At 53.9% G+C, this 13,659-nt stretch overlaps 1 protein-coding gene across 1 annotated transcript in view; it reads left to right on the forward strand.

The window, feature by feature from the left end:
* Nucleotides 1-578: 578 nt before the first annotated feature.
* STEAP3 (STEAP3 metalloreductase) overlaps nucleotides 579-13,659 on the forward strand; it is a 41,778-nt gene continuing 28,697 nt past the window's right edge. Inside the window, exon 1 of the mRNA XM_032145773.2 lies at nucleotides 579-633. The gene's annotated coding sequence lies outside the window, so the exon portion shown is untranslated. The remainder of the gene's footprint in view (nucleotides 634-13,659) is intronic.

Raw genomic sequence — 13,659 nt, forward strand, 5'->3', positions numbered from 1 at the left:
CTTGGAACCTAAGGACTGCTGGGAAGGGTCAAAAGTCTGCCCTAAGGGTGGACAAGGGGCAGAGATTGCGGGGAACCGCAAAGGCCTGGGTGCAACCTTGTTGAGAGGGAAGGGATCCGGACCCAATCTGGCGCCCTGGTCTCTTCCCACCTGCAACCATGGCTGCCACTTGGCCTCGGTTGTAAAATGGACAAGGATTCGAGGTGCTCCTCAGGTTAAGAGAGGGGGGGCCAGAGATCACCCTGGCCTCGGTGCCCTGCGTGGCGGGGTTAAGAGGCGGTCCCGGAGTTCTGCTCACTTCAGCCCTGTGCCGGGCACTGCAAATCAGGAAGTGTTGGAGCCGGCTGGCGACCTCCCGCCTGGGGCCAGGGGAGGAGGGTGGTTGGACGCTGCCACCGCTGCCGGGGCTGCAGGGCTGGGCGGGGAGCGAGGACCTGGCGGCTCCTGATTTCGGCCCCGGGGGAGGTGGCCGAGCCGGATAAGCTGCGGCGGGCTGGCGGGCGGCCACCTCCCCTGCAGGTCCGGCCCTCCCGGGCGGGTGGGGCGCGAGAGAGGAGGAGCCTCGGGGCCGAGCCACCGCCTTCGCCGCGGACCTTCAGCTGCCGCGGTTGCTCCGAGCGGCGGGCCGCAGAGGTGAGTGAACCCTTCCCCGGTCTCCACGGGGCTGCGTGCTGCGCCCAGTCCCCGAGACGCCCGCCCGGTTGCACCCCGCGCCATCGCCGCGCGGACCTCGGGTGCCGCCACACGTCTGGAGGCGACTTCTGTCCCCTGGGACCGAGCCACGTGCGCCCGGCGGCAAAGAAACTGGGTTCCGGGGCCCCCACCCCGTGTGCCTTCCTTCCCTAGGCGTGGAAGCCGCTTGCGCCGCGCGGGTTAGCAGGGCCGGCGGCGACAGTGCCGGGGAGCAGGCTCTGGAGCCCCGGGTGCAGATGTGGGCGCCCCTCCGGGTGACCCCGGCTGAGTCCACAGGTCCCGTGTGCCCCACGGTTGGGGCTCTGGCCAGCGGTCCCAAAGGAGGGCTGGTAGCTGTGGGCGGGATCTTCCAGGCTCTTCCTCGCCAGACCTCCCAGTCCCTTCGCAGCCGAACAGGGCAGGGGCAGGGGCTGGGCAGGGGCGCCCGACCTTGGTGCCCAGGAGGAGGCTGGCCTGACCAGTGCCCGCCTCTGCCCGCGGAGCCCTTGCCTGGCAAAGTTCCCCCTCCTGCCCACTTCCCCGAAATTTGGGAACAGGCTGCCCGGAGAGGTGTGGTTGGAACTTTGGTCACTCTGGGTAAATGAAGGGGAGGGTGGGCCCAGATAATATGCCGTTTGGGGACCAGAAAGCCGGATCCGTGGGGAGAAGCAGGAAGGTCCTGCTGGAGCCCTGGCGGAGGGCACGGAGATGCCTCCCAGGTATCCAGGGCCACCTCAGAGATGGGCTCCAGAAGCGGGGATTCTGGAAATACCCCCAGGGAGGTATTTCTGTCCATCAGAGTGCAGCCATAATATAATTAACAGCAGATATTCCCATTTATGTGTGCCAGGCATCTTGCTAAGGGCTTTGTGCATAATATCCCAGTTAATCCTCACAATAGGAAGGCACCATTATCTCTTGTTAAAAATGGGGAAACAGCCTCAGAGAGTCCACATATTTTGCAAGAATACACAGCTAGCCAGTTGCAGAAGTAGAATTTGAACCCAGAGTTATGTGACTTGGAGCCCAGAGGAATCTACCACTGGGGTGAAACAGGCTGTGTCCTCAAGAGGATTCTGGCAGCCCCAAGAATACAGTGCTGAGGGCCAGAAGGTCCACAAAACCAAAGGGTCTCACCTGTGTGTGTCCTTTCAGTCACCTGCAAGGCTTGTTAAAAATATAGATCCCCAAGTCCCATCCGAAGTTGACTGAATCAGCTAGGAGCACCTGGAGGACCCAGACTGTGTCTTACTCATCTCTGTCCCTGGTGGCCTGCAGAGGGACTGGCAGGGAGCAGGTGCTTAGTCAATGTCCGATGGGTAAGTGGGCGGGGTGGGGTAGATGGTGTCACTAGTGTCCTGAAGGGGGCTTAAGTGGAGCAGGTGGCCTCAGTCAGGCAATCTGGCAGCATGTGTGGAACTGACACAGTCTAATGCTGGCCTCAGAGCCAGCAGGGAGCTCAGGCTGGGCCACTTGTCCACCTGGGGGTTGAACAGCCTGCCCCAGGTTTGCTGAGGTCCCCAGGACCAGGCCAGGTCAAGCTGGGATCACACATGTTCCCTCTCCAGCCTAGAGATGTCAAACAGGTAGATTCCTCTCCCATTCATATCTCCTATCCTTGGCCCACAGTCCTCCCCTCCTTGGACTTATCAGAGACCATGGTGCTGGGCAGGGCTTCAGGTGGTTAAAAAGTGAAAGTTCTTAAGCGAAGTCCAAAGGCACACACCTGAGAGCTGGGTGGGGAAAAGGTCGCTAACTGAGTGCTGGGGAGAGAGTCTGGCTTTGGAGTCAGATGGACGAGTCCAAATCTCAGCTCCTTACCCCGTGACATGAAGCCCTCAGCTCTCTGAACCTCTGTTCATTTGCAAAACCTTGCCAAGGGCTTCAAACAGGATATCCTCATAAAACAAGGATGCCTATCTGGGGGACTGTGTAAAGTGCTGAGTTTTAGGAGTGCAGTAAATATCGGATCCCTCCTTCTTCACCTCAGGTTTGCGAGTTAACCAGTGAGGGGCCTTCCGGCCCGGTGCTCTTCCAGACCGAACCACTAGCTTTCCTAGAAAAGGTAACTGAGGCCCAGAGAGTGGCCTCCACGTTCCGTGCTGTGTGGCAGAGCTGGCCTTGGCTCCAAGCCTCAGGGTTCCCAGCTCAGTCTCAGCTGATGCCTCCCAGCCTGGCAGTCTGCGCTGCCTGCTGCATTCCCTGTCCAGCAAATGAACAACTGAGAGGGCTGGGATGAGATTCAGGCAGGCTGGGGCAGGGGAAGGAAGCAGGTCATTTGGGGAGTCAGGCTCCCTGGTCTTCCAGCTGAGGCTGGATCCTCTCTTTCCTGTCCACCCACGGTGCATAGTGGCCAGGTCTTCCTGGGCTGGGCAGGCCCGAGCTGAGCAGGTTGAGCACTATGAAACTGCTTTCTAGCATCTAGACCAGGGAGGTGCCTCTTGATTTAAAATGAGGATGTTTACCAGTTTAAGTAGTTATTAAAACCTAAGGCCAAGTTGGCGCCTTTCCTCCCTCTAGGAGTTGGAAGGGTGTATGCTTTTTTCTGCTCCTACCGCACCCCTGCCAACCCATCGCAATTTGAGAGGCTGGTGGAGATTACAGAACTTGGAGAGGAGAGGGGCAGGGGTTGGGGTGGGAGACTAGGTGGTCTTCAAACATTGGGCTACAGAAGTCCCGCTTCCTCCCATCTGTCTCCTGCAGCTGGGTCCACCCGCCTATCCAACACAGCCTCCCACGGGTCCCGGGCCTCTGTGTGCTCCAACCGTCACATCCTTGGCATGCCACACACCACCACTATCCTGCCTGAAATGCCAGTCCTCATCACTGACATTCAGCCTCCCATGTGCCGGCTCCCAGGCCAAACACTTTATCTACAGGAGCTCATTTGTACCTGGAGACTCTTAGGAGGCCAATAATGTTATTCTCCCAACCATGTGACTTTCCAACTACATGTGGACCCCAGCCTCTTTTTTTCCACCCCTAACCTGAGACTCCTAGCCACTAACTAACTGCCACATTCTCCTGTCCAAATTCTGCCTCTTCGGTTATTCATTCAACAAACACTTACTGAGCACTAACTTTGAGCCAGGCACTAGAGTGCTCTTAGAAGACCAGCTGAGTCCCACTTCTGGCAGGATGAGTGTTGTTGTCATTAACCACCCCACAAACACCCATGCCCTCTGCGTACTTGTGAATCTGAGTGAGGAGACACGGTGGCGGTGAGGCTCGACCTACAGCTCACGTGAGTGGGCAAGGATGCAATACCAGAGACACCCCCTCCCCTCACCTACTGAGCTGGAGGGATCAACCACTGTGCCTGCCATCAGGGCTGATAGGCGACTGCTTGTGGATCAGAAACTCTTGCGTTGTCACTTCAACCCAGGGGCAGAGTGTGTTCCTCTTTGGGTGTGGCCTGGTCTCATGAGCACTGCACTGAATGGGCCAGGCGTTCATTGCTTCAGCACCATAAGAACACTGTCACTGGAGAATTGTTGGATACTCAAGTCTTCCCAGTCAGTCTGTCTTCTGCATGCCCACAGTTACCAGGCAGCGTGGGCAACAAGTGAGCACTGATTGTTCCTCAATCGGGCTGTGACTTACTCTATCTCCGCCTTCTGCTTAATGAGAGCCAGGTGGGAGTTCAGCAAAGATCTCATGTTTAAGCCTTCTTATTAAACATGTAAAAAAAAAAAATACTGCCCCAAGATTATAAAGCCGACTTCGGTACATGTAAAGAGATTTGGGGTTGGTGAATGGGCCCACTAAGCTCTATTTGGTGGTGTCAGCTGTCTTGGTTCATGTGTAGACAGCAGGGCTCCCAAAGCCAGCATGCTGGGGTCTGTAAGGGAACGAGCTTCCCATTTCCTATATGTATGTATTTATTTATTTATTGGAGACAGAATCTTGCTCTGTCACCTAGGCTGGGGTGCAGTGGTGCCATCTTGGCTCACTGCAACCTCTGCCTCCCGATTTCAAGCAATTCTCCTGCCTCAGCCTCCCAAGCAGCTGGGATTACAGGTGTGCTCCACCACACCCAGCTAATTTTTGTATTATTAGTAGAGACGGGGTTTTGCCATGTTGGCCAGGCTGGTTTTGAACTCCTGACCTCAGGTGATCCATCTGCCTCGGCCTCCCAAAGTGCTGGGATTACAGATGTGAGCCACCACACCCGGCTGCTTCCCATTTCTATAAGCATCCAACTGGTGGGGTGGCCAGTGGGCTGTGGGGAGTGGTGCGTGATTTTCCTAGTGGGCTTGAGAGGGTAACAGTATACCCCCAGTCAGGGCGAGGGTCTCTCTGAAGGTGAACTCTGGGTGCACAGCTAGAGGATACAGTGGCTGTGAGCCGGGCCCTCCAGGTGAGGTCTGGCCTGCACATTGCCACAGTGGGCTTGCTGGCATCCAAGAGGGCTTTCTGGGTGACTGCCTAGGCCTGCACATGGGTCAGTAGCACACTGAATGCAGTGGAGCTTGAGGGGACCCACCACTGTCCATCAAATCGCCCCAACCTGGGTGTAAGGCCAGAGCAGCTGTGGGAAGTGACACCAGGCCCTCTGGAGATGACCCTCTGGCCCTTGAAGATGTCTCTGGACTGGCCAGAAAGAAGGTGGTGCCTGGAACTGGAAGGGAAGGAAGCAAGACAGTGCTGGGCCCAGCAGCCAGAAATCAGGGTGATGGGCGGGTGGAGGGGAGGGCATCTGGGAAAGCCCTGCCCTTCGTGTGTTCCCAGATCTGAAGGCTGGAGGTTGGAAACCTTGCATCACCCCTGCTGGTGTGAGTTCCAGTAGGGCTGCTGCTTACCCTCCCGTGACCTTTAACATCTGGCGTGACTGTGTGGGGGGTGCTGAGAGGAGGGGAAGTCCCAAGGTTGAGGGAGCTCAGGGTAGAGTCAAGATCTCAGTGAGAACCCCAGGGGGCAGCTGTCACAGCTGACCTGGAGCCCTCCAGGAACGTATACTCTCCAGCTCCTGTACTCTCAAAAGCAACAAAAAGGTTTGCTTTCCTGAGGTGCGATTTCCTCAAATTGCAGCTTCTCCAAAGAGATCTGGAGACCACCACCCCGCCCCGGCAGCTTTGATAGGAAAATAGAGTCCTATCCACCCCACACCAACACACTGAACTAGAGACTCTGGGCCTGGGGCTGCCCAGAAACCCACCCGCTTAAACTGCCCAGGCGATTCTGGTGTTCATGAATATTTGAAAGCACTGCCTGACACCTGCTGGTTCAACAGGTGTCCACCTAGGCTGGAGTGTAGTGGTGCCATCTCGGCTCACTGCAACCTCTGCCTGCCGATTTCAAGCAATTCTCCTGCCTCAGCCTCCCGAGCAGCTGGGATTACAAGTGTGCTCCACCACACCTGGCTAATTTTTGTATTATTGGTTCACTAAGCAGAGTGCGATGTGAGGAGCTGTAAGGATGTGCAGGGGTGGAGGGCACATCGGTCTCTCCCTCAGCTGACCATAGAGCACCCAGAGTGGCAGAGGGGCCACGTGCAGTGGGTGGCCACAGCCGAGCAAGGAAAGGTGCACACAAAAGCAGTCCTAAGGAAGACATGTGTTTAGGGGTTTCACATTCACTGTTTAATCATCAGGAAAGAGAGGGAAAGCAACCTGCCCAACGTCACACAGCTAGCACGTGGCTGGACCGGAATTCACACACAGCTCTGTCCAGCTAGGTCCACCAGCTAACACAGCTGCCACTCTGAATTCAGAGCAGAGAGAGATTGTCAGGGGTGGGGGTTGGGGGAGATGGCAGGTGCCTTAAGTGCCCAAGGCCTTGGGCTGGATCTTCAAGGAAGGGGGATTGGGATGGGCCAGGAGGATGTCAAAGATTTGAGATGGAAGGAATGCCATTGGCTGTGGTGCGGGGGTGGAGTGGGCAGGGACTGGAAGGAGGGGTAGTGGAAGTCAGTCCCTGCCTACCGGCCTTTGCTGGACTCCGGGGAGATTCAGGAATCTAGCCCTGCCCACAGGAGCTTTTACTCCAGTAGGAGAGAGGAGACCTAGGGGGCCACAGCAGTCAGAGAACAATGAGGCCTTGGCTTGGTGTTTGGTGGTGATAGAGGAAACCTGCCCAGAACCTGTTTATCAGATGCTCAGGGATCTGATAAACAGGTTCTGCACGCGGGCTTGAGATAAAGATGCCAGGGATACTTAGATGTGCCCTATTCCAAGATGGTTAGGTTCCAAACAAGTTGAAAACAATAGAATACACTTATCCCTAAGAATGGACTTGCACATAATTCACTTCAACAATGCAAAAGCTTCCAAACCTGCAGCCTCCTTTGGGCTGCTGATGTGCCTCCAAGGTCCACTGAAAAGCCATCCCCAGCCAGCAGAAACATGCCTGTGTCTTCAGCTCCTGTCCATGCTTTGCCCTGGAGACAAGTGCTGTCATCTGTTTGTGGGTCTGTCTGTCTGTCTGTCTGTCTTTCTCCCCACTGTGAGCACTGACAAGCAAGTAAAGATGACAATGAAGCCTTTGTGGGCACCAAATGCTGACAGCATTATCACTAAGCCAGTGGCAGCCATGGTGACTGCAATAAATTTCCCCCACAGAAATTGATAAATTGCCACTTTCTGCAGCCATTATGTTTGCCTTTGTATCCCAAAGAGTAAACGTCTCTCTCCCTTTCTTTCTCTCTCTCACGTGTGTGTGCGCGCGTTAGATGACATTTATTCATTTTATGCATCCTGGGTTCTGCTGGTCGTCCCGCCTCAGTTCCTGTAGCAAAGAGACTTGAGTCTGAGCCACTAATTATCACCAGTGAGGTTTCCTCCCCAAGCAGGAAGCAGCAGGCCAGAGCTGCGCTCTCAGTGCACTCTCCAACCAAGCATCAGTCACCACTCCCAGTCCGGTCCCTGTGGCCAAGAGCTGGTGTGCAGGCTGGGGGAGGCAGCTGGCTGTGCAAGCCCCTGGCAGGCCCCTCACCTCCTGAGAAACCAAGAGTCAGAAGCAAAGCCAGGCTGTCCTGGTTGGAGACTGAGCCAGAAAGGGTGGCTCACCTCACAGTGAGGCTGTCGAGTGACCTGAGAGCCTCAGACCCTCACGTCAGCCAGATGTCGCACCAGCCTGCTGTTGGTAAGTCTGGCTAGGACACAGATCCAAGGTGGCATGGGTCCTGTGCAAACCCCTCTCACCAGCTCCCCAACCCCCTGACCCCTGGCCTGCTGGAGGGTGCCCCTTGAATCTCCAGGAGGTCCGAGGAACTCGACACCTCCCAGAGATCTGTACTGCCTTGGAACAGGCTGCAAAAAGTGCAGCATAAAATGGGAAATATGTATCATCTGCACGTTTTCATGGTCCCCTTTTGAGGAAAGGGAGTCCAGGTTATTAAGTCAGGAGGCTTTTAAAATTCAAGGGTTCAAGGATTTATCACACACAGTTGTGTGTGTGTGTGTGTGTGTGTGTGTTTAAGGATGCTAATGTTTATGATGCATTTCTGTGCAATGCAGGCCCATTGGGAATTGTAAATTTTTCTTATTGGTAACATTTCTGCATTGGTTTAGCATGGAACTGCTGCTGCAAGTAATTGAACCGGATTTTTCTAGAATGATTCGAAAATCTAGATGTTTGTAAAAAGCTCACTAAATTATTCATTCACTTTTATTTTGCAAAGTGGTGTGATGATAAACTCTTTTCTATCAGACCAAACTTGTGCGCATGTGTATTTCTGTGGGGATTGGTTCAAGCGTGCTTGAGCTTTCTGTATTCTCTTTTGTAGGAACTTCTCAGCCTTCCTTTTAAAAATATAATAATTTTTTAATGATGTCTAAATAATGATTCCAGGCAGTATTACAAGAAATATAACAGTAAAATGTTTGTAGGAGTCCATCAGAAAGGGAAAATGCCCACAGAGAAAATAGAAACATACCAATTAGATGTGTGTGGCTATAACCGAGCTTTTAAACCATGATTTGAGACTGGCATCCTCTGGCCTCTCACCCCTCAGGTCAGCTGTGGGAGGCTAGGGGTGGGTTAGCAAAAGGGACCTGGGATCAGGTGGGGCCTCCTGGACCCCAGGCCCAGTGAGAATGAAGCCTGGGGATTCTGGGATAGGGGGCAGCCCTGGATTTGCAGAAACAGCCTGAGAACGAGGGGCTGGAAAGTATGAGTTGGAGCAGCTCAGTGAGGAGACAGAAAACCCAAGAGGAAGACAGCAGAAGACACCAGAGTCTGGTGCTGACTGGGTGACTGGCTGTTATTCACATCCTGAGCAATGAGCCGCAGACCCTCCCCACCCCAGAGGCAGCTTGAATGCAGGGACTGGATGGGCCCAGGGCACAGTGGATCCGGGGCAGGCAAGAGCCAACTTGGGGCTCCGAGGAGGTCCTTTAACCTGTCCAGGGCCTCGGTTTTCTCTTCTGCAAAGTAGAAGGAATGATAGCCTTCCACAGGTCAAACCCTGTGCCCACATCTGCAGGCACGATCCCCGACTTCGCCTCGCTGCCATTTCTCTGCATTTGACTCCTGGTTATTGCAGCCATGCCAGGCATTTATTAGGTGCTGGGATGTGCCTGCCCAGCTCCTCTCTGTTGCGGAAGACAGAATTCATGCTGTAGGGGAGGTCCGGAGTTTCTACATGGGGCAGTCACAGGGTGGGGGACTTCCCTGAAAACTTCTTATTTGCGTAAAACGTGCCCTGCTTTTTACTTTTATTGCAAATTTCAGATCCATAAAATGGGAAGAACTTTGCAGAAGCTGTTATTCACTTTACCTGACTGGGAGACGTAGATTGTTCATATCCAAGGGTGTTAGTTTTAATACTAACATCAGCATGTGAGGAGGGATGATCTAGATGATGGGGAGTAGGGCCCCCCACCACCTACCCCGGGACTTCTAAGGGAAAGTACACACCACCGTATGCTAATTGCATTCTGTTACCTGTACTGCAGAGCCAAGGGGTCAGAGGCAGGGAAATTAATTCTGCCTTCTAGAGGCATTGGGCCTTCCTGTTGAATTTCGCTAGTTGGGAGGAAGGCACTTCCCAGGCAAAAAGATTAAGCCTATAACCTGAGCAGAAAGCAAGCAAGAGCTCTGAGTGGGAAGTGGCCAGAGGCATAGAGCAGGCAGACCCAGGTTTGGAAGGGCCAAGGAGACAGCACATCTGCCAATGGCAGCAGCTGGGCCTCACCTGCCCTGACACCCCCACCTAATGGAGACTGGGCAGACCCCTCCAAGTGGTTGCCATGCCCTGGCCCAGAAGCCTCCAAAAACCCTGAAGCCATTGACTCGGCATCTCTGAAGCCTTCTTCCATGAGTACCCCCATACCAGGCTGCACCTCAGTGCACCTTAGATCTGGTGTTTGATTTTCACTTTGACCAGATCTGCAGCAGTCTCTTTGTTAATATTTATTTCCAGTGTTTAAATTCATCTTTGCATAAGTCCTCAGTGTTACTAAGTTTATCAAATAGCAAAATGCTTGGCCAGGTCTAACAATGTCACCAAGCTGCAGAAGGGATTAGAAACTCATAGTATTATTATTTCATCACCACTGAGTACAAGAGAGCCCCAGCTAGGTTCTGGGGAGAACAGCTATGACTCACAAATACTCCCCTCCCAACTCACAAATACTCCCCTCAGAATCTAGTCCTTAAATCATTCAAACCACAAAAATGTATTGAGTACTTACTATGTGCCAGGCCCCGGTAGGCGTCAGAGGCACAGAAATGAGTTTTATTGGCCCCCATCCAATGAGGTGACAGACAAGAGAACCAGTGTGTGCCTCCAATGTTAATGTGACAAAAGGTGCAGAGTTAGTCTCAGAGCATGAAGTCCTCCCTGTCCTAGGCCCAGGTGGAAGCCAGGAACTGCTCCCGGGCTGCCTGGACCAGCCTTTTGAGCTCTTGGGACTCCGGCGAACATCAAAGCTGTTGCAAAAGTCAGAGCTCTTGCAAAAGTTAGAGCTGGCCCATGGCAGGTGGTTGGGAAGTGGTTGCATGACTCTTCCATGCAGAGCGGTTAGAGGGTGGAGGCTGATTTCCAGTATCCCTGGGAATCCAAAGAAAGAGGCCACTGAGGGGCAGGGGAGGGCCCCTCAGAGGCTTCCAGAAAAAGGCAGTGCAACAGCTGGACAAACCAGGATAAGGCATGCATCCCTAAGCCGAAAAATCAGGTGATGTGAGGCAGGCCGAGCTCCATGGCAGACACGCTGAGCTGCCTCTGTGTGTCTTGGCTAACTCTGCCCTTTCCTTACCCCAACGGCTCGCCCTGCCCAGGAGCAGGGATGAGGCCCATCCCTGATTCAGCAAATCCTGTGCCATAACAAGGGGAGGGGTGGGGACAGCCACAGCCCACAAGACCCACCAGTCCCAGGGTTTGTGTAGCTCCAGGTCTCCCTGGAAAGCAAGAAACCACCCAGCTCCAGATGCTGAGGCTGCAGATTCAGCTGCCACTGCCTGATGGCCTCCAACCTGGCTGGATTAACCGGCCCGTAGGGAGCTGGCTGCCCCCACAAGCCAGCTCTCCAGCCTCCCTGAGCAAAGTAAAGCCCTCCTCCCCGGCTCCGTAGCGCCCGGTCATCCCCTCATTCCAGCACTTTGCTCCTTCCTGCATTGTGTAGCTGGCCTTTCTCCTAAAAGCCTTAAGAGGGCAGGTCATCTTTGGCCACCTGCATGGCCCCAGTGCCTTGCTCCATGCTGGGTACACAGCAGGTACTCTGGGAATAACGAATAAGAGAATTTCTCAGAGGAGGTTTGGCAGGACGAACCATTGCATAAAACTGCAGAGGCTGTGCAATGCACACCTCCAGAGGGTGCTCTCCACAGGGATTACTATGTAAATGGCACCTCCTAAAGTTGTGCAGCATAGGGACCCTAGGGCTTGAGCATGCCCCACCCCCCGCTCCGCTGCTTCAAGCCCCTGGCCTGGGTGCTGACTGACGGGCTTTCCTCTTCCCCTTCCCAACCAGCACTGACCATCATCCTTCCCATACGCTGGCAATGGGTAGTAATGAACTGTCCCAGTGAGCAGTTCTCCCAGGCTGGGCTGTCAAAGCACGCTAGTGAGAGATTCCTGGATGGCAGACAGGCCATCTGGATTCTTGGTCAGCCAGGAAACTCTGTCCTCTGGGAATATCCTCCCAGTCAGGGTGTTAGGGGGCTCCTGGATCCCCAAGATCTTTATGGTCCCCTAGAACTGCTCCTCTCCCAGGCCCGCAGTGGGCCTAATGACCCACATGTAGCCAGGGAGTGGTCCACATGGGGTTTGTTTTATTGACTCAGCTAACAATGCCACGATGACTCTGATCGCCTTCTTCTCACCTGAGAGACCCAGCTCTGGGCAGCCAAGGGGTGTGTAGGGACAGGGCATATACATGTGACCCTCAAGACCTAGAGGAGCTCAGAGACAGCATGGATACGCGAAGACCCTGTGAGCAGGGAGGACTTTCTGGACCAAGTGGGCTGGGAGCTGGGCCAACTGTAAAGACCCAGGGGAAAAAAAGTCAAAACTGAGTTGCTCTTGCATGCAAGTGAGTGGTTAGTTCATTCACCCCTTCCACAGCCCTTTCCTGAGCACCTACTGCAGTAGTTTTCAAAGTGTGGTCCCCACACCAGCAGCACCAGCAATTCTGGATGTGGAGCCCAGCAATATGTTTTCATCAGTCCTCCAGGTGACCCTGATGCAGCTCAAGTTTGACCTGATGTGTCCTAAGTGCTGGGGTTTGCAAAAGTGAGTTTTACTTAGTTCTCACCTTGAGGAGATTGGAGTTGGGGAGAAGACAGACAGGAAAGAAAACAGTACTGTCCAGTGAGATGTCTTGCTCTGGAGGGCCATGGAGGCAGAGGAGCAGTTGGTGTGGGCTTGATCCTTGTAAGGGTAAGTGGCCTGGAGACCCCAGTGGTATGACTGTCCCTGGCAGGGAGCCATATGTTGGGACCAGCATCCCCTAGAGGGCTCAAGGAGGCCAGTGCTGACCCCAGTGCCCCAGTGCCCAGCCACCAGGGCTGTGGCCCTGAGCAGCAGGCCCTCCTACTCTTCCCTCCACCCCAGATCTCCTGCTCTGCTCTTCCCACTTCTTCTTCCTACTCCCGAGTCCCAAATAGCAGCAGGTCTTTTCCTCCAATTGTCTTGGGGAGAAATGGGCATGTACCTCCAGGCCATTATCTTAGAGCACATTTTAAGAAGATTTTAAAGTAAATTTTTCCATTAGGCAGAGAACACCGTGTATTGATTTGGGTGCATCTATTTCTGCCTTACCCAGACAAAAAAATATTACAAAATATCCCAGAGAGGAATAAAATAAAAAATGAGTAAATTTAACAGGCCCAGAGCATAGCACTTTATTTGTCTCATATAATCCTTACTACACCTCATTAAAGTGAGGAACATCACCCCATAGTGCAGATGAGGAAATGGGGCTCAGGAAGGTGAAGTGACTTGGCCGGGCCACCAGCTAGCAAGTGGTCAGGTGGGATATGAAAATCCATCCCTCTGCTGGGCCCTTGCTGGCTGACCTTGCAGTTTACTAAGGTGACTGATCCTGAATAAATCCAGAGTGTTCTAACGTTTTCCCGAGCCCAAGTCCTGTTGGTTACATCACGGGGAGTGGCCTGGCCTGGCTAGGGAAGCTCTCAGTGACCAATTGTGGCTTCAGCTGTGTTATTTAGAGAGTCCCAGGGGCTGAAATGATCCTCTACCTGGTTAAGGAAGGGATGATTTTAGGAGGAAGAGGGATCTAATGCCCCACTTAGCAGATTTGCAGCTGTGTGCATGTTTCCACCTGCACATCCTTCTGTAAACCCTCAGCCATGTGGGTGAGTAGCAGACGGTGCCTCCCCCACTCCCCCTGGAACACATCTGCCCTGTTCACTGACCTGGGAGCTGGTGGGGTGGACCTCAGACCCCAGCACTTGGCACACACACATCATCCCCTGGGCCCTGGAATGGCTCTCTGCTTGCATGGATGGCAGAGAAGTAGCTGTGTGAGCAAAGGCCAAGAGGACAGTTTAGCCCAAGGCACCATTTTTACGACAACAACAGGT

Source organism: Hylobates moloch, unplaced genomic scaffold (assembly GCF_009828535.3).
Source record: "Hylobates moloch isolate HMO894 unplaced genomic scaffold, HMol_V3 SCAFFOLD_24, whole genome shotgun sequence".
Lineage (NCBI taxonomy): Eukaryota > Metazoa > Chordata > Mammalia > Primates > Hylobatidae > Hylobates > Hylobates moloch.